At 41.3% G+C, this 20,992-nt stretch overlaps 1 protein-coding gene across 1 annotated transcript in view; it reads left to right on the forward strand.

Annotated features, from left to right (window-relative positions):
* The window catches only part of LOC105472640 (Down syndrome critical region protein 8), a 120,328-nt gene that overhangs the window by 98,936 nt on the left and 400 nt on the right, over window positions 1–20,992 (forward strand). The window contains exon 4 of the transcript XR_011622821.1: window positions 20,087–20,992. This exon is cut by the window's right edge and continues 400 nt beyond it. The gene's annotated coding sequence lies outside the window, so the exon portion shown is untranslated. The remainder of the gene's footprint in view (window positions 1–20,086) is intronic.

Genomic DNA, 20,992 nt, shown 5'->3' on the forward strand with positions numbered 1-20,992 from the left:
CTGGAACATGGGCTAATTTTTGGATTTTTACAGTTATATTCTCGATGACCTTTCCATTGTCATCAATCTCTAGGCAGCAGTTAATTAAATTGAACTTCCCACACATCCCTCCTTCCTGGGCTAGGAGGTAGTTTAGGGCTAATCTATTTTGATAAATAGCATTCCTTATTTTTGTGGCTTGCTGGGCTAGCAGATTTAAGGCCTTTGCTGTATCACTTGCAATAATTTTAAGTACTGCTTGTAACCTTATGATACGGTTGAGCATGTAAATAGTGGTGTGGTATCCCTGCATTCCACCTTCTGCCCAGGTGGCTGGGCCATAATATTGGATTATTCTTTCGGGAGGCCATTCATCGTCCTTCCACTTCCCTATGGTTATGCCCCTTTTATTTCTCCTTTTAGTTTCATCATAGATAGGGTACCCTAAGCCTTCTCCTTGTTTTAAAGGGATTAGAAAGAAGGACCGTCTAATTGTTCCTAGTATGCAGGCCCTTGACCATTTAGTTGGCAGTTGCTGATGTGCCCACAGTCCACAGATTCAGTAGAGGCCTGAGGGTGCCTGCCAGGCATTTGGAGCTTCAAGTTGGTACCAAGAGTAGCATATTTATACCCAGCAAGCAAGGACAAAAGAGGTCTTTACCCAGGGAAGGGGCCTGAGCAAAGTGGCAAAACAGCAGTAAAACAACTAATATTATAAGGAAAGCTACTGGACTTAAGATTTCTAACCATATTGACTTCCCAGATGATGTCTTAAGCTTCAGCCATGCATAGACTAGTCAGCTTCCAGGGTGACTAGAGCAGAGCTGTTGCCTCCTCAAGCTTCGGTCATGCATTGACTGGTCAGCTTCCAGAGTGACCAGAGCAGGGCTGTCAATGTCTTCAATGGCAATTTGGTCCTGTTGTAGGATTGGCTGGCACAGATGGTCTGGATCCTGTTGACTGGTCCATTTGTCTAAGGCAGCTGGCTTCAGCTGACTGTGGTGGACCCATGGCACAATTACTGCAACTTTAATGGCAGTGTGAGTGGACAAGATTACAGTATGTGGCCCATCCCATATGGGTCCCGAAGTGGTTGGATTCCATTTTTTGACCCAAATAGCATCCCTGGGTTTGAAGGGGTGTGCCGGGTCTGTCAGGCTTATGGGCATTCTTTCCCGTACCTTGCCATGGACACCCTACATGGCTATCCCTAAAGCCTGTATTTGCCTTCTTAAAGTTAGTTCCCCTTGTTCACGGAGATCACCCTTAACTTGACCTATGATTGGGGTTGCCGGCCGAACAAGATTTCATAGGGTGAATACCTGGTTTGTTTGGTGGGGGTGCACCTTACTCGGAGGAGGACCATGGGCAAGACCTGATATCATCTTAGGTGGGTCTCTTGGCAATATTTTATTTTAGTAGTTGTTTGAGTGTCCAGTTCATGCGCTCTACCTTTTTTGAGCTCTGCAACTGGTAGACTGTGTGTAATTTCCATTTATTTTTAATAGTCATACCAGTTCTTGAACTATTTCAGCTACAAATGCTGGTCCATTGTCTGACCCAAGAGTCAGGGGCAGTCCAACTCTGGGGATAATGTCTCTTAGCATTGCTTTAGTTACCTCCCATGCTTTTTCTCTTTGGGCAGGGAAAGCTTTGACTCATCCTGACAAGGTGCAGACAAGTACTAGCATGTACTAATAGCCCCCTGCTCAGGGCAGCTTTGTGAAGTCCATAAGCAGGTTTTCACAGGGTGTGGCTCCCATTTCCTGAATTCCCAGGGGCCGAGTAGGTTATTATGGGTTATTCTGGGCACATGTTAGACATTGTTCGCAAATGGCTTGGGTGAGGGCGGTGAGCTGTGGCACATAGAAGTGGCATCCCAGTAGTGTTTGTAGTGCCGTTTTCCCCATGTGAGTCTCTTGGTGGAGTTGTTTTACACACTTAGGGGCCACCATTTCAGGGATGGCTAGCCTCCCATCAGAGAATTTCCACCATCCTCCTTCAGTGCATTTTCCAGTTTCTCAGGCAAACCAGGCCTTCTCGTTCGGAGAGTAACTTGGGATCTTGGGGAGGGGAGGCTCTGGGAGGACAGGCATAGCTAGGGATTCCTTTTCAAAGCGTGGAGTAGTCATTGCTGCCCGTTTTGCCTCCCTGTCTGCCTTTCTGTTTCCTTTGGTCTCTAGTGTTCTTGCCTTTTGGTGCCCTCTGCAATGCATAATAGCTACCTTCTTTGGGGCCTATACAGTGCCTAAGAGCTATAAAATCTCCTGTTTGTACTTTATTTCTTTTTTCCCCAGTAATTAAGGGTCCTCTCTCCTTGTATATAGCTCCATGAACATGCAATGTGGCAAAGACACATTTGGAATCAGTGTAAATATTGACCTTTTTGTCTCTCACCAGCAAAAGAGCCCTTGTTAGGGCTATTAGCTCTGCCTTCTGGGCTGATGTTCCAGTGGGCAGAGGCTGAGCCTCTACCACTGAGTCCAATGTTACCACTGCATGACCTGCCCAACAGACCCCTTCCATTGTGAAACTGCTCCCATCTGCAAAGTAACAAGTGGGTCCCTGAGGGGTTGGTTTGTAAGATCTCCCCTGCTCGAGAATACTTCATCTACCATTTTCACACAGTCATGGAGGGGGGTTCCTGGTTCAATCGGGAGCAAGGTGGCCGGGTTAAGGGTGTTTACTGTTTCTAAAGTTATGCGGGGATTTTCGCATGGGAGTCCCTGGTACTGAGTCATTCCCGGATTTGATAACCAGTGATTCCCTCTCTGGTTCATTAGAGTTATAACTGAATGCATTAACTGGATGATCAGCTGCTGCCCTAGAGTCAGTTTGTTAGCTTCTTGTGCCAGTGGGGCAGTGGCAGCTAGTGCCTTAAAGCAAGGAGGCTACCTTAGTGCCACTGAGTCTAGTTGCTTGGATAAGTATGCCACCAGGCGATGCCACAATCCTGTGTATTGAGTCAGGATTCCTATAGCCATTCCCTTTTGTTCATGGAAATATAGAAAGAAAGGCGCAGTTATGTCAGGCAGTCCTAAGTCTGGGGCCTGTGTTAAGGCTTCTTTGATTTGTTTAAATGCTTTCTCCTGGTAGCCAGAGGAGGGGTTCCTTTTCTCTCCCCTTGAATCTGGCCATGTTCATCGTAATAGAGGGGTCCCTGAGTTTCCCAGGGAGGCATCTGCAAAGCCCGGGCATGGCCAGGCCGGAGGTAGCTGGCTTGATCATCCTGACTTTCCTTCTTGACCTCCTGTGGCAGTGGTTTTTATTTTTCTTTTTGAGCCCAGGCCGGGGTTCGTTACCATTTGAATTTGACTCCTCAGGGGCCAGCCTCGGTAAAGGGGGGTAGATTGGAGTGTAGGGAGGAGGAATTCCTATCTCCTCTGGTGATTCCTGCAGAACTTGTTTTTCCTGTGGCTCTCCCTTTGTTTCTGTAGCTGATAGGGAAGCTGATTTTTCTTTCACTTTAAGTTCGGCTCAAGCCACAGCTATGAGGCAGGGCTGCAACCATGCAGGTCGGTTTTGGACTATATATAAGAAATTGGTCTGGATGCCCTGGCTGTCTGCCCACCCCAGTCACCACCTTAAATACACGGCCAATTGTTTCCCAATCTATAGTTCCTTCTACCAGCCATGTGACACCAAAAGAGGGCCATTCTATTTCACAGAGAGTTCTCAACCTCTGGGGGGTCAACTTGATCCCATAACCCTCTGCATAACCTTTCTTGAAGTTCTTTAACATACATTGTAATGGGGTGGCTTTCGACAGCTTCCCTCCCATTTCCTCCCAGTTGTGACGGAACTTATTCACTCTTTTACTTTCGCTTCAGACCGATTAGACCGTCTCCCTCATGGGAGTTTTCAGATGCCACTTAGCTTTAATGGAGGGTTCATATGAGTCCCAAACCTGGACCAACACAATTGCTAAATTGTGAGGTGCCTCCCTAAACCATATGCAGTAGCCCTGGAGGAAGTTCACCACTAGTCCTGGTTGGTCCCACACTTCACTAGGGGCGTACGGTCTATGCTAATAGACCTGTGGCCCTACACACTTCACTCCCCACATTGGCTCCTTTTAGAATTTAGAACTGCCTCTTTCACATGCATTCACACACTTCCCCACTCCCAGTTCCTTTTCTCTGGGTGGGATGTAGGTTTCATCCGACTTTGTGAGCCCCTCTCGCATCCTGGGTTGGACTACTCAGTACACCCTGGGTGCAGGTTTCATCCAACTTTGTGAGCCACTCTCACGTCCTGGGTCAGACTACTTGGTGCACCCCTGGAAGTTGATCAGGCTCCCCTTCTGTCTTTGTGGGATGGGTCCTGCCTTGGGCCTCAAACCTTATCATGGTCCTGTAGCACACTATCCGTGGAATCATCCTGTAATCCTTTAGGTTCTGTTGTGCTGTCAGGGAGGGGCACTGGATCACAGGAGAGCTGATCCCTTCTCTGGGTTTAAGTTCCCCAATGGCATGCCTGAGGTCATGGTTCTCCCCCAGCTCGGGGCCCCAGACCCACAGGCAAAGGAGACAGCAATCCTTTCATCTCCACTCCTGGCTGGCTCACCAAAATGTTGCAGGAATCAGGAGACTGGAGAGACCACTGAGTGGAACAGGAGGATTTTAGTGAGTGCACTCAAGCCCAGCAGATTAACAACCAAAGGCTGAGCCCCAAACAAAGGCAGGGCTTGACTTTTATACACACTTCTGAAAGGGGGTTGGCTAGTTTGAAACAAGCTTACAGTGGAGTGAAACGCAGTGGCATGAAAGCAGGTAACAAAGACAGCTTATCAAACAGTGACAGGCCTGTAACTCAGGCTTGTTTAAGCATGTCATGTGACTCCTGCTATGTGGCCCAAGTGGCTGTAATCTAGGCTTGCTCAAGCTTATCTTGTGTCCTTCACTGTGCCACCCAGATAGAAAGCAGGAACTTACAGAAACCAGCCACAGAAAACAGGAATTTGCAAACTTACAAAACTTCCCAGGGTACCATAGCATATGGGGTTGGGGGAGGGGTGGGGTGGGTCTCGAGCTGCCTAATGGAGAAAAATTTGTTTTTCCTCTTTTTAACTTTTGCTTCAATACAGCATTTTGTTTATACACTCAGCAGCTGATGGGCATTTGGGTTGCATCCACTTTTTGACTATTCTGAATAGTGTTACTATGAATATTCATGCACAAATTTTTATGTGGAGGTATGTTTTTATTTCTCTTGGGTATATATCTAAGAATAGAATGATCATATAATAACTCTGTGTTTAACATTTTGAGAAATTGCCAAAATTTTTCTTTTTTTTTTATGTTACCTCCCATAATGGATGAACATTCCAATTTCTTTGCATCCTTGCCAACACATGTTATTATCTATCTTTTCATTGTAACTATCCTCCTGGTTTTGAAGTGGTATCTCATTGTGGTTTTGATTTGCATTTCCCTAGTGGCTAAAGATGTTGAACATCTTTTCATGTTTTTATTGACAAGTTGTTTCTCTTCTTTGGGTAAATGTCTTTTTAGATCCATTATCCTTTTTTAAACTCAGCTATTTATATTTTTATTGTTGAGTTGTTAAGAATTCTTCATGCAGTCTGGATATAAGCCCATTATCAGATATGTGATTTGCAAATATTTTCTCCCATTCTGTGGATTGTCTTCTTTTCACTTTCCTGATTGTATTATTTGCAGCACAAAAATGTTTAATTATACTAATGTCCAAATTATCTATTTTTCTCTCTTGTCCATTTTTGTTTGTTTGTTTGTTTATTTTTACTGTCATCTGTAACAGCAGTTCACAAAGTTTGCTTTCATGTTTCCTCTTAAGAGTTTCATAGATTTAGCTCTTCTGTTTAGGTTTATGACCTATCTCAAGTTAATGCAATGTCCTTAGTGAATTATCTTGGCACTACTGATTGAAATGAACTAGTTTACTTTTGGACTTTCAATTTTATTCAAATTTATTTATTGATCTATATGTTTATTTTTATGTCAATACCATACTGTCTTGTTTATTGTAGCTTTGAAATAAGTTTTGAAATCAGTGTGAGATCTTCAATTTAGTTCTTTTTCAATATTCTTTTGGCTACTCTGGTTCCTTTGAATTCCCATATAAATTATAGAATCACCATGTCAGTTTCTACAAAATAGCCATTTGGAATTTTGATAGGTATTGCATTGAATGTATAGATCAATTTGATGAATGTTGCCATTTTAACAATACCAATTCTTCCAATCCATGAACATGGGATGTCTTTCCCTTTATTTTGGTCTTTTTAAATTTCTTTCAACAACATTTTGTAGTGTACAAAGTGTTACATTGCCACATCATAGTTGTTTGCTGTACAAGTCTTATAATTTTTCATTAAATTTATTCCCAAGTATCTTATTCTTTTAGGATGTTATAAATAAAATTGTTTTCTTAATTTCTTTTCAGATTCTTCATTGTTAGCATATAACAATGCAATTAATTTGTGTATAGTGATCTTGTATAATGCAACCTTTCTAAATTAATTTATTCTAATTATTAATAGTAGATTACTTAAATTTTCTACATACCAAATCATGTCATATGTAAATATAAGAATTTTCCTTTTGTTTTTGCAAACGTAATTTTTAAGATTTATCTTGTTTACCCAATTTCCCAAGCTAGAACCTCCAGAATATTGTTAAATAGAAGTAGTGAGAGTGGACATACTTATGCTGTACCTGATCTTTGGGGAAAAGCATTCGGTCTTTCACCATTAAGTATGATATGAGCTGAGATTTTGTATTGTTTGTTTTGTTTTTGTAGATACCTTTCATCAAGTTGAAGAAGTTTTCCTCTATTCCTGGTTTATTGAGTCTTTTTTTTTAAAATCATAAATGGATTTTGGATTTTGTTGCATGCTTTCTGCTCTATTGAAATGACCACAATTTTTTTTGTTCTTCTTTCTATTGATATGGGGCATTACATTGATCGATTTTTTTGGATGTTAAACCAGCATTATATTTCTGAGATATATCCCACTTTGTCATAGTGAGTGTATAATCCTTTTTGTATGTATCAATATTTAATTTACTTGTATTTTGTTGATGACTTTTGTGTTTTATATTCATAATAGATGTAGGTCTGGTTTTCTTGTGATATCTTTTGTTTTTGTGTCTATATAAAACTGACCTCATAAAATGAGCTAGGAATTGTTTTCTATTTTTTCAAATAATTTTTGAATAATTATAATAATCATTTGAATAAATAATGATTCTTTAAGTAACTGGTAGAATGGGTCTGGGCTTTTCTTCTGGGAAGTTTTAAAATTACTCATTCATTAGAGGTTTTTCTTTAAGATTTTCTATTTCCTTTCGAGTCAGTTGTAGTAGTTTATGTATTTTTAGAAATTTGTCCATTTCATTTATGTCCATGGCATGCAATCTTTCATACTAGTCCCTTATAATATTTTTTATTTCTGTAAGGTTAGTAATAATATTCCCTCTTTAATTCTTGATTTTAATAATTTGAGTCTTCTCTTTTTCTTAGTCAATCTACCTGAAATTTGGTCAACTGTGTTGGTTTGGTCAAGGAATCAACTTTTGGTTATTAAGTTTTGATATAACTTTTCTAATCTTTATTGCATCAATTAGTGCTCTATTTTTTATGTATTACTTTCTTTGGCTTACTTTAGAATTCATTTTCTCTCATTTTTCCAGTGTTTTAAGGTCGAAGTTTGGGAAATTGAGATCTTTCTTCTTTTATAATGTAAATATTTATGGCAATACATTTTCCTCTAAACATTGCTTTAAGTGCATCCAATTCACTTTAGTTTGGTGTGTTTTTGTTTTAATTTATCTCAAAGGATTTCTGAATTTCCTACATGACTTCTTATTTAATCACTGGTTATTTATGAATGTATTATTTAATTTCCAAATATTTATACATTTTTAAAATTTTCATCTTTTATTAATTTCTGATTTGACTCCAATGTCATTGGAGAATACATTTTGCATTATTCAAACCTTTTAACTTTACTGAGGCTTGTTTTATGGCCTAGCATATGGCCTGTCCTGAAGAAAGCTCCATGTGCACTTGTAAAGAAGATGTATATTCTACTGTTTGTGGGTGGATGGTCTATAGATGTTTGTTAGTAGTTTGTTTATAGTGTTGTTTGTTTATAATTATATATCCTTTATAATCTTCTTCCCGTGCTATACATTGTGGAAAGTGAAGTTTTAAAGTCCCTACCTATTATTGTTGAATTGTCTGTTTCTGTTTCTTCCTTCAATTCCATAAGTTTTTGCTTTATGTACTTTGGGACATTGTTGTTAGGTATTTATATGATTATAATTATTACATTTTTCTCATAGATTGGCCCTTTTATCATTATTATGTGTCTTCCATATCTCCACTAACATTTTCTGGTCTTAAAGTTGATTTTGTTTGATATTAGCATAACCACTCTGGCTCTCTATAGTTACTAGTGGCATGACATATCTTTTTTCATTCTTTTACTTTCAGCCTATCATCTGTGGACAATATATAGCTGAATCTTGTTTCTTTTTATCTAATTTAACAACTTACGACTTTTGATTTGACTATTTAATCCATTCACATTGCATAATTATTACTATGATTGGATATATGTCGACAATTTTACTCTTTGCTTTCTGTATGTCTTATATCACATTTTGTTCCTCTGTGCTACCTTTATTACTTTTTTTGTATTAAATTAATGTTTATAATATAATATTTTAATTTTTAGTGATTTTTACTATACATTTTAGCTGTTTTCTTAGTGGTTGCCCCAGGGCTGACTAAGAAAAAAGTGAGATGACTCAAATTATGAAAATCAAGAATGAAAGAGGGAATATCATTACTAATTTTACAGAAATAAAAAGTATCGTAAGGGAATAGTATGAACAATGTATTAATTTATCAGAATGATGTGTACTACCTTAATGTGAGTAAAATAGAGACACTTTTACGTAGCTCTATTCTGTCTTCCTCTTTTTTAATATTATTATTATACATATTACCTATATATGTAACAAACCTTGTTATAATTGTTACTTTATATAGTTTTATGTCTTTTAAAGAAGCTGAGAGAAGGAGAGAAATACATACTTATAGAATTTCTTACATTAATCTTATTTATCCTTTCTGAGTCTTTTCATTTTTTTGCTATGCATTCAGGTTACCAACAGGTGTCAACTTCCTCCAACACAGCTCTACTCCCTTTCACTTCCTTTGGGCTATTTTTTATAAATATGTTAGATTTATATTTGTTATAAGCCCTAGATTATATTTTGAATGAAAAGTCTGTACCAGGCTTGTCCAACCTGCGGCCTGGGGACCACATGCAGCCCAGGATGGCTTTGAATGTGGCCCAACACAAATTCATAAACTTTCTTAAAACATTGAGGGTTTTTTTTCCTCATGAGCTATTGTTAGTGTTAGTGTATTTTATGTGGCCCAAGACAATTCTTCTTCCAATGTGGCCCAGGGAAGCCAAAAGGGTGGACAGCCTTGTGTCCGATTATTCTACACAATATAGAAAAATGATTAGTTACTGCAGCCCTGGGTTCCTGGCAGACTAAAGAGAAACACCCAATAGAAACAACTTCCTTCTAGCAAGATTTAGCAATGGTAATTAAGAGACTTCATAACTTTGTGATCTGTTCAAAAGACTGCCCAAAGCTAACTCTCCAAGTTATTAAAGAGAGTTTCACAACTCTGGAGTTTTTTGTGAACAGGACAGCAATGCACTGAAACTATCAGAACTGCTTTAATGTCTGATATTCCTATGATTATAGAGAACCAACATGAATATTGCCGTTAGAATTACTAGAGAGCTCCTTTTTCTTATATAAATACTTCAACAAATATGAGTTTTTGCATAAAGACATCTTTTTTCAGAAGCTGAATAATGAGCAAATGCTTTTTTACAATGTTTTATATTTTTGACTTTTAAAATTTGTTCAGCATCCTGAATGAGACAAGTCTAAGAATGAAATCAAATGCAAATCTGGCAACAGAGATGTTTTGTGACTCATGAGTAAGCCATTCAGGTACAGACAATACCTGTCAGGCAGGTTAGGTGTGTTGCTAGATCACTTTCTCCAAGCTCAAACACAGATGTGATGTCTAGACACCCACATAAGGTATTTCATGCTAAAATCAAGAAATACTGGGAGTTCCACTGAGACCTTAACTTTCAGGAAAAAAGAAATCAGTGTGCTCAAAGAAGAGTAGCTATAATCAGTCTTTGGACACAGAAATGTTGCACTCTTTTTGGGGGCTCCTTTCTTGAAGCAGACGTTTCTTTCCATTTCTTTTTTTCTTTGTCAGAAAATCATTTCACAAAGCGCTTTGAGATTTAACTAAATTTTCTTATTTTGTTTAAAAAGTTGAGCTGGGGCCGGGCATGGTGGCTCACTCCTGTAATCCCAGCATTTTGGGAGGCCGAGGTGGGTGGATCAAATGAGGTCAGGAGTTTCAGACCAGCCTGGCCAACATGGTGAATCCCCGTCTCTACTAAAAATACAAAACTTAGCCAGGCATTGTGGCATGTGCCTGTAATCCCAGCTACTCAGGAGGCTGAGGCAGGAGAATGGCTTGAACCCGGGAGGTGGAGGTTGCAGTGAGCCAAGGTCGTGCCACTGCACTCCAGTCTGGGCAGTAGAGCGAGATTTCATCTCAAACAAACAAACAAACAAACAAAAAAAGTTAAGTTGGAATTTGAGCTTATTTATTATTTCTTGAAAATAAAGTGTAGATACCCTCAATTGCTACCATAGGGAGTGCAAGAGCTCACAGCAAGAGCTCAGTGAGTATAATTTGTCCTCCTGGGTTTTTGTTTGTTTGTTTTGATTGCACATTCACTCTATCAATAATATGAATGTTTCAAATTTTGTCTTTGAAATGTGGACTAGCAAAATTACTAAGATACTGAGTACTTAAAGTTACTTATAAAATACTGCTTAAAGATATCAACAATTGTTGGTCTGTAAAGCACTCTAGAAGTTGTTTACAATTTTTACTGACAACTACGTGAAATATAAACATAAAACATTTGGATCTTTGATGAGCTTCAATTAGAGATGGTTTTTTCCAGAATATGTCATTTTTCCAATGATAAATGGTTTAGATTGTGTTAATATTTCTGTTCCACAATTGTAGTATTTCCTTTTGCCCATTGGCTTTTTATTCATTCATTTCTTCAAAAAATAAATATTATATTGTTTCATCCCGGTGCTTATATGGAGGCTCAGGAGGCTCTGCATCCCGACCCCTCCGCTTTCTGTCTTACCTGCCAGGTCAGGATGAGAAATGCCATTGGGTTTATTGAGGCAGGGATGGTGAGTCTAGCTTTCAGTTTCCTGTACCTGGCTGACATGATTTTCTTCACCATCACTTGCTCTGGCTGATACTTGTATCCATATAGAAAAATATAGATATAACAAAAGCTTTGAACAAATGAAATCAAATTCTAATTCTACTAGAAGGCACCTGATGTCATTCTCTTAATGACTTTTTAGAGTATTACTGCACTGATACCCTCCACCAGGGGGTAGGGGAGGAAGCCTATATTCTACTCTGTCTGCATATCTAGTACTTTGCTAGTGGCCGATTTGGTGCTCTGTAAACAGGTCCTTTCTTCCTGATACTTTCATATTCTTAAGCCCATTAACAGCATGAGGTAGACACATATGGGTGGATTCCCAAGTCAGATGCTTGGTTCTGAAACTATCTCTAAAATCTACTGTAGATTGATTTTCAGACCATTTTCCAGTGATGGAAACAGGCTCTCCCTGTGAGTTTATACAGGCTTGTTTCCCCTAATGTTTCACCCAAAATGAGGTTAACCCTGGAAATTCCAGTGCCCCTTAGCTACAGGGGCCCTCCACTGAGAATGGCTTACTCCTAGGTGGGGTACAAATATTATGCTTGTTGCCTGTTCACATCCCAGGAAAAATACTGATTTCTGCTCCTGAAGTCATAAAAGATTATTCAGTCATAAGCCCTATGTTTGAGACTATCTTCAACTCTAAGCGGCTGCACACATCCAGCTTGTTCTTCCTGACTGAGGAGGTCCAGAAGCAGACAGTCTGTGGGTGGGAGTGTAACTCACAATGTCATCAGGGACCCAGTTCCCTTTCATTTCTACTCAGTCATCCTTGGCACAGATGTGTTGCTCTGCATTACAAGAGGGATGTTTGGTCCACCAGCAGCAGGAGGAAGGGAAAGGGGCAATGGGCAAAGATAACATATCCATTAGCAAACCCTTCTAAAGAGATTTCCCAGAGGCAGGACGAACTTCTCACCCAAAATTTGGTTCAGATGTTGAGACTGATGATACCACACATGCATCCACTAAGAAAGTATGGAAAGGTTTATTACTCACATAATGATCCAAAAATAGCTTTAGAAACCAGAGAAGAGAGACTGACTTGGCATTTATTGTGGGTAGAGGTGAAGCTGGGGTGAAGGCTCTTGCACATGGGTGGAGGCTTGTGGGGTTTAAATTTCCCACCAATTCCAAAGGAGGGAGCACTTGGGCTTTCTTATCAGCTTCCTGGATGTGGAACAAAAGGAGAAGAGGGAGTAATGGGATTTGAATGCAGCCAGACATCAGAAATGTAGTCAGACTCTTTATTGCACTGTCTCAATACCCTTCTCCTGGCATCTTAACGCAGGCTGAGAAATGCGGTGTTTTAGTGGCCACAGTGGAGGGCTGTTAGCACAGAAGGAGTGCAGGATGGAGGTGAGCAGAGGGAAGGCAGCAGGCTTTGCCAGCCCAGCCATCTCATCTTTCCTGCTGACCTCCATTCAGAGATGAAAAGTGACCTTGGCTGCCCACCAGGATCAATGGTGTTGAGGCACTTGGCTCACTTTTGTTACATAACAAAATCCAGTGAATTACAGTAATATGGCCTTTTCCAAAGCATGGAGGAGCAAGAGGAAAACCACGAGAAGGAAGAAAAGAGCTACCCTTTGGGACAGAGCAGAGCCCAGTGAGTGTGTTCAGCTATAAATACGGGCATCCTAAAGATCCATTGCAATGGTATGTCCTTCTGATAATTGCAAAGAAAAAGGGAACACACAAGTTAAAAACAACAACAATAACAATAACAATAGAAAGCAAAACAGCCTAATTCTGTCCTCTAGACTGGAGACTGTAATTTCCACCGACCCCCTTGGGACACTATTAAGTTTATTCTAGGGTGAGTGGGTGCACAAGGGAGGCAGTGAGTATGGCTGAGATCACCTGGTGGCAGGGTGCTCACGCACGGCCACGGGTTCTACAGGGCCCTGCATGGCCTGAGTCTCTAGATAGTTGGGAAGCTCCACCTTCTGCCCCAGCCCAAGGGGGCTGGGGCAGTCATGGATATAGCAATTTTCATAATTCTCAGGGATCAATGATGAGCATTGAGCAGGCTTGATTCTCACACACATACGCAGTGGCCTGGTCTTCCAGTCATCGGAGGGTACTCAGGAAAGGCAGCCAGTGGGATAGGAAGCTCGAGGGGTCCCCATCAGCCAGAATCAGCACCTTGTTAGGAATATAGACAGGGTGGACACACTGCACCAGAACTTTGGTGTCCTTGGCCTGGCGGTCTCCACAGATCGCGATCTGCCTGAGGGTCTGCTGCTGGACTGAGAGGGCATGGACCATCTCCAGCAATGCCACTGGGACATGGTGCATGTGCTGGGAGAAGGCGGTCAATAGGCACACACACTTGTCCATCCAGTCCTTGTGACCCATGAAGCCGTGCAGCCAGGGCAAGTTGTGGGCTGATCCAGAACTCGCGCTGGACTCTGAAGACTGTAATGTTTTAAACTCTAGGAGGAATGTCCTCTGAAAGATTGTTCAGAAGAGGAAGTATTTTTCCCCACTGGAAGGAAAAGAGGGGAGAAGAGTCAGAATGATTAGATAAAAGTGCTTTCTAATATGTTATTGTTCAGAGTACAGTGTAGAAAAACAAAAGTATAGTAAAAAATGATTCTCCCTTTCAGTTCTCTCTTTTTTTTTTTTATTTTTTTTTATGTTTATTTTTTTTTGAGACGGAGTCTCGCTCTGTCACCCAGGCTGGAGTGCAGTGGCTGGATCTCAGCTCACTGCAAGCTCCGCCTCCCGGGTTCACGCCATTCTCCTGCCTCAGCCTCCCGAGTAGCTGGGACTACAGGCGCCTGCCACCTCGCCCGGCTAAGTTTTTGTATTTTTAGTAGAGACGGGGTTTCACTGTGTTACCCAGGATGGTCTCGATCTCCTGACCTCGTGATCCGCCCGTCTCGGCCTCCCAAAGTGCTGGGATTACAGGCTTGAGCCACCGCGCCCGGCTCAGTTCTCTCTTTTACCTTTCTCTCTCTCTCTCACATTTTTGTACTCAGATGTTGCTCCCTGGTTGAAAATAATTCCGCAGTTGAAAAGCAAGTCACTTGGGAAGATCTGGAAGTTAAAGCCCTATCAATACTTTTCAAATATGACAATAAATATCTGGGCAATGATGAAGGGCGACTTGCAGAAACACCATTTTCCATTGAGAAGGTGGTTATTGGCTTGCTATTAGAGGAGGAAGAAAGATCTATGTTTATGGAGCTGATGGAGAAGCATTCAGAACTAGCTGTTTTTGTGTTTAATATTTCAGTGAGGCAGGTATCCCTGAAGGTATGTTGACACTTACCTCTAAGGATTCAACCAGAAATCTCTTTGATTTGACATTTATTTTACAACTTTGATGGTTGTGACCGCTGCTCAGTTCCCACAGGTTGCTGTTTGACCACCCCAAGGTCACAAAGCCACGAAGTCAAAAAATATGTTCAATTCAGTAGCCAGTTACGGCTCTGGGCTCAGGGACCCCATCTCCCCAAAAACTAGCAGTCTAGAGGACTCCCTTGGCAGAGAATCTGAGCACATGCGTTCTGAGAAGCCTCTTCTGGGGTCCTGATTTATTTTTATTTTTCCCCTTTTTCCCCTTTATTCTCTTGATGAGGTTCAAAAAAAAAAAAAAAAAATTCCATTGCAGCTGGAAAGGCAGAAAAGGCACTTAACTTCAACCATATTTTTGATACCCTAGGAAAACTAATTAGAAAGAATACACAGAGAACAAGGTATGGCATAGATGCACAAGATCTTTGCAGGCCAGTGAGTAAACCGAAGACACGATAAATCGTGGGTCTGCCAACCTTATCTTAAAGTGAAAAATTGAGCTACAAACAAAATACAAGTGCCACCACTCCTAGTGTGAAGAAGTCGGCTTGGGCCCATATCCCAACTTTAAGTAAAGTAGAAAACATTTCTTTTATGTCTGCTTTGCCGTGACTGCCCTGCAGTGGAAACAGGACATTTTTGCCATGCATTTATCATTTGATGCAGATGTTTGGCTCAAGTTTCCTGATCTTGTCAGCAAAGTTGACGTTAAAACATTAGAACAAGAATTGTGGTTTATTTACGTTTTCTTACGAGGCGCAAATTTGCATATAGGAGCATTGTTTTTATTGCAGCTTCTTAGAGAGCCTCTAGTTTTGGAGTGTATGCCCTATTTTTTCTCCATGAACAGTTTGATAGTTGTACTTAAATTTATGGGTTCTTTCTACCTCTTTCTACCTTTATTTCTCCAAGTACCAGCACATTTTATTACAGTGATTGCTGCTTTCCTGTTTTTTTTTAATAGCCATCAAGAAATATAGACTCCCACCATAGCATTGCAGGTGGCTAACCCCATCTTGACCTCTAGACTTTTCTAAGTCTGCAAAGAATAAAAACAAGGAGGAATTTGCAAAGTTCATCAAGTCTAGACCTTCCTTCGAGGCCTAATGACTATATTTGAAGCCACTCTGGCCAGTTTTCCTGATTGGAAATGGTTAAAAAGTAGCTAGGAAGTTCTGAAAAAGCAAAAGTGGTTAAGATAACAAGTTAAGCATTAGCAAGGAAGTTTTTCTTGAGCTCAAGTATTAATACACGGTCTGGGCTTTAGGAGTAATTTTACACCAGTTGTCTGTTTTCCTTTTAGAGTTGGATGGAAAGTTGTTCTCAAAATGCATCTGAGTTATTGAATATCCATTATGTTACAGGGAAGCCATTCCTTCTTCCAAAACAGTTTTAATTTTTATGGAGTCTAAGTTAAAACAGGAACATTTATTTTCTTATGGGTAAAGTTCCTGGAATGCTCTCTTACATGGATTTAGCACATTTTTTGACCAAATAACACTTGACCAAACATTATTTTCAAAATTGACTTCTCTAAAAAAAAAAAAAAAGATTTAAAAATACGATTCCTTTTGCTGATGAGCGTCATACTTTGGCATTTAGTCTGTAAAACCTTGGCGTTTAGTCTGTCTTCCTGGAGCTCAGTTCTTGAAATGCATGTCTCACATTCAGGGCTTTCATAGTCAACAGGTGGAACCAGCCACTGGTGTTCTGCTCATAATAAAAATTATACATGTGTATTAACATTGCTCTTGAAGTTAACAAACACACCCAAATCTGGTTAATTTGTTCAAGTAATTGACAGATTCTCTGTGATTTACTGGGATTAATGAGTATGCAAATACAAGGAAAAATGCCCAGGATAGAGAACATCATGGAACATATTGTACCTTATTGTAAAATAAAAATAGCCCTGGACAGCCCATGGAATGCGTTCTAACAGCATAATCAGTTCTTTACTGTGGTTTTCCTGCCAGCCGGGGAGCCCTGCGTCACAGAGGGTGGGTGCCAAGTGTCTGGTTTGCGCTTTGGTAAGATTTTTCTTTTTCTTCCTGATAATTTTCAGGTTTGCAGTTTCTCCAAATGCAAAACATCCAAGCCACCTCCCTCTGCAGTGGAGTATTGATTTTGTTCTAGATTTCTCAGCAAAGGTTGGGATATTAGAGTTGAAAACACAAGTGGGTAGGGTGAGCCCACAGTCTCTGTGACGGGGCCTGCTGGACACTCCCAGTCTGCTGGCGAATGGTGGAATTTTCATCTTGTACAAATGAGCTTGGCGTCTTAAATCCAGGTCCTCAGCTACCAACAGCGAATTTGTTACAGTGTGAAGTGTTGAGGCAACTACCTAAATAAATCTGGGCAAAATATACTATCAAATCAATCAGGGATTTCCACCCTTCATGAATTATCTCACATTTTAGTCTAAATTGTTTAAGAATGACTGACTCACGGCTGGGCGCAGAGGCTCATGCCTGTAATCCTAGCACTTTGGGAGGCCGAGGCAGGCAGATTGCCTGAGCTTTGGAGTTCAAGACCAGCCTGGGCAACACAGTGAAATTCAGTCTCCACTAAAATACAAAAAAATTAGCTAGGCATTGTGGCGGGCGCCTGTAATCCCAGCTACTTGGGAGACTGAGGCAGGAGAATTGCTTGAACGAGGGAGGTGGAAGTTGCAGTGAGCCGAGATTGCACCACTGCCCTCCAGCCTGGGCGACAGAGTGAGACTCCATCTCCAAAAAAAAATGACTTGCTCCCTTGCTCCCTTTTTGCCCTCTGTACATATGGCCCTAGAGTCAGTGTTTGAAAAACTGCTTTCCACTGTCCAGAGAGGATTATTCTTAATAGGCTGATTATCCTGGAGCCCACGGCCACCCTTCTGGGCTCTAGTCACCTCTAGTCCACGTCGTGTTAATTGGTCATTTTGTTTTGTGCAGGCAAGACTTGGATGTGCAGTTTTCATGCCATCTCTTTTTTTTTTTTTTTTTTTTTTTTTTTGAGACGGAGTCTCGCTCTGTCGCCGGGGCTGGAGCGCAGTGGCCGGATCTCAGCTCACTGCAAGCTCCGCCTCCCGGGTTTACGCCATTCTCCTGCCTCAGCCTCCTGTGTAGCTGGGACTACAGGCGCCCGCCACCTCGCCCGGCTAGTTTTTTGTATTTTTTTAGTAGAGACGGGGTTTCACCGTGTTCTCCAGGATGGTCTCGATCTCCTGACCTCGTGATCCGCCCGTCTCGGCCTCCCAAAGTGCTGGGATTACAGGCTTGAGCCACCGCGCCCGGCCTTTCATGCCATCTCTTGATTGTTTACCCAAACATAAAATGTAACCAGGGAACCAGCAATATGGTAGTTATGCGCTTCCCAAATCAACTTGAAGTTGATCCTAAATGCTGTTTCCACTACTGCTTCTCTGATGCGGGTTCTGCCCCAGTGATAGTGAGCTGGCATTACTGTGAACCAGGATTGCACATGGGGGCTATATGTGGAAACTCTGACCCCATGGTGCCTGCCACACACTAACACACATACTCTTTGAGACCCAACCAAAACAGCACTCAGGGGCAAAGAGTTTAAAGAGACGGGGCTTTATCCAACATTGGAACTATTTTAAATGCCCGAAGTAGCTCCATTTCAAGTTCTTCAGATGGCCTATGAAGCTCTATAGGACACCTTTCCCTAAGCCCTTGCCCTCGCACCTCCCCTGACACGCCCAGCATCTCTCTTCTGGAGGCCTTCCCCGCTAAAGCTTTCTGTGCAACTTCTTGGCTGACTCATCTATCCCCACCAGGCTCTATCTAACAGCAGCCTCATCAGGGACACCTTCCCCTCCTGCCATCACCCTCACCTGCTCTGTGCTCCCCCAGCCCACATCTTCATTACATAAACTATTTCTTTGTATGCTCACTTATAAGCTTAAGGGAAAGAGACAGCTTGTCAGGGTAGGAAGTCTGTTTTGTTTATTGCAGTCTCCATATCCTACGGAAGGGTGCCGGGCCCACTGTAGATGCTAAATTAAAACCTGGTAAATGTTGAACAAATAAAATGATTAAATCAAATGGTGTAGTATGCAAGGAAGAAACAAAGATAGGGATTCAAGTCCCCGCCTCTCTACCTGGCTGTGTGACTTCAGTCCAGTTATTGAACTTCTCTTGCTTTTAATCTTCTTATCATTATAATTATTGAGATTTGGGCCACATTTTTAGAAAGTTAAGATTTTGGGTGGCTTTTCGAGCTTTAACACTTTAAAATTGTTTATCTTCTTTTCTGAATTTTTTTTTTTTTTTCCTGCTGGGCTGTAATTTTCTTAAGGGCAGGATTATAAAAGATGCATCGTTTTATTTCCTGAAAGTCACAGGATAACACTTACACGAAGGTGCTCAATAATCACTTGTTGGAAATAACCTTTTTTTCCCCCCAGAAAGGCTGTTTCAAAATGTGTATTTTATAGTATTTGATTTGCTAGATCGAGGGTTGGCAAACATTTTCTGAAAGAAGTCCAGCTAGTAAATATTTTGAGCTTTGCGGCCATACTTCTTCTTTTTTTTTTTTTTTTTTTTTGAGGCGGAATCTCACTCTGTTGCCCAGACTGGAGTGCAGTGGTGTGATCTCATGATTTCAGCTCACTGCAACCTCCACCTCCCAGGTTCAAGCGTTTCTACTGCCTCAGCCTCCCAAGTAGCTGGGATTACCTGCCACCACGCCCTGCTAATTTTTGTATTTTTAGTAGAGACAGAGTTTTGTCATGTTGGCCAGACTAGTCTCGAGCTCCTGACCTCAGGTGATCTGCCCGCCTCAGACTTCCAAAGTGCTGGGATTACAGGCGTGAGCCACCACGCCCGGCCTATATTTCTTTATCACAACTCTGCAACTCTGCCATTTTAGCCTGAAAACAGCCATAACAATTTGTGAATGAATGGGCATGGCTGTCTTGAAATGAAACTTTATTTGCAAAAAACAAATGGCAGGCTGCGTTTGACCTGTGAGCTATAGTTTGCTCGCCTGGCACTAGAGAGTTACTGTCATAAAATAACCATTTTCTAAAAACGAACTCTTTGGTTCCACTATGTTTCCGAGTAAGTTACATGAGATCATTTAAGTTTCACTTCTATTGTTGGGAATTTGTTATTTGAATAAAGATTTTCTGAGTGACCCTCAAGCTTGGGTCTTTATTTCATTTTTAGATTATGTAAGGCTTGACCCACTTAAGAAATGTAACCGTCTTTTTTTTTTTTCTCCTATTAAAAAAGTTGTGGTTTTTTTTGTCTTTGTGACTATCTTGTTTACGCAAACTGAACCTGAGACAAAGCCTCTAGTGACTGCTTTTTGTGGTTAAACTGGTTTCTTACCCACCAAAGTCTAGAAGAGGGAAAGAAAGAATTGTACCAGTTTGATGTGTTTTGTGTAACAAAAGCCAGATTGTATCTCCTTCTCTCTCCCCAGGTCTGTATACAACTTAGGACCAAGAGGTGGACTTTGGTTTCTTAGTTCAAGCTAAAAAAACAATACCAGGGGAGCAGGAACCATGGGACATCCCAGGCTTGGTGCAGAAACCTGACCTGAACTGGACCTTAAGATCAGAATATAGACCTATTGTCTTTCCTCACCTGACTATTACCAAACTAACTTCCGCATCTCCTGGGAGTGCTTTCTATTTCATCCAGGCAGTGCCCTTATCTGATCTGGAGTGGGTTTATCTCTGGGAGAGCTATTGATGTGCCTGACAGGAGAGGACACTGAGAGTACCTCCAGTCTCCAACTGCCCCCTCCGGCAGAACTGAGCAAGCCCTAACCATGCCCAAACCATCATTATCTCTGGTTCCATCTTAGTCCCTGCACATCCTAGGATTCAACAACTCAAGTAAGTGGGGGAGGGGAACATCTTTTCTCCCCTGGGAAACCTTGTCTCCTCCCAAGCCCTGGGAGGAGAGGACTGCTGCTAATGAGACAGTGATGGTTAGTCTTACAATTTTTACAGTATTATCTGCAGAACAAATGACTGCCAGCAGGTACTCTGAATCTCTTTTCTTTCTAATAAGATGTAATCAACAAAACAGACTGTGGTCTGGGAGCTGACCAAAGGATCAGCTAAAGGAACTGGACACATCCTGAGTTAGTTAACACGTCGGTGTTGTTGGTCTAAGATGCTCTTTAGGGGCTGGTGACTCATTCATGATGTGCAGGAAACAGCACAGACACCTCCATGACCACAGAAGGTTTCTACAGGCGCCGTCATCACAGGGTCTACAAACAGAAGGAAGTCAGAGAGAGAGACTCAGGGGAAGGCAAGGCGGGGCTGGAGACCTGGATTCTGCATCGGAGTTTACCTCATCCTGGTTCTACTCCCAA

The sequence above is a fragment of the Macaca nemestrina genome, chromosome 4, assembly GCF_043159975.1.
Source record: "Macaca nemestrina isolate mMacNem1 chromosome 4, mMacNem.hap1, whole genome shotgun sequence".
NCBI lineage: Eukaryota > Metazoa > Chordata > Mammalia > Primates > Cercopithecidae > Macaca > Macaca nemestrina.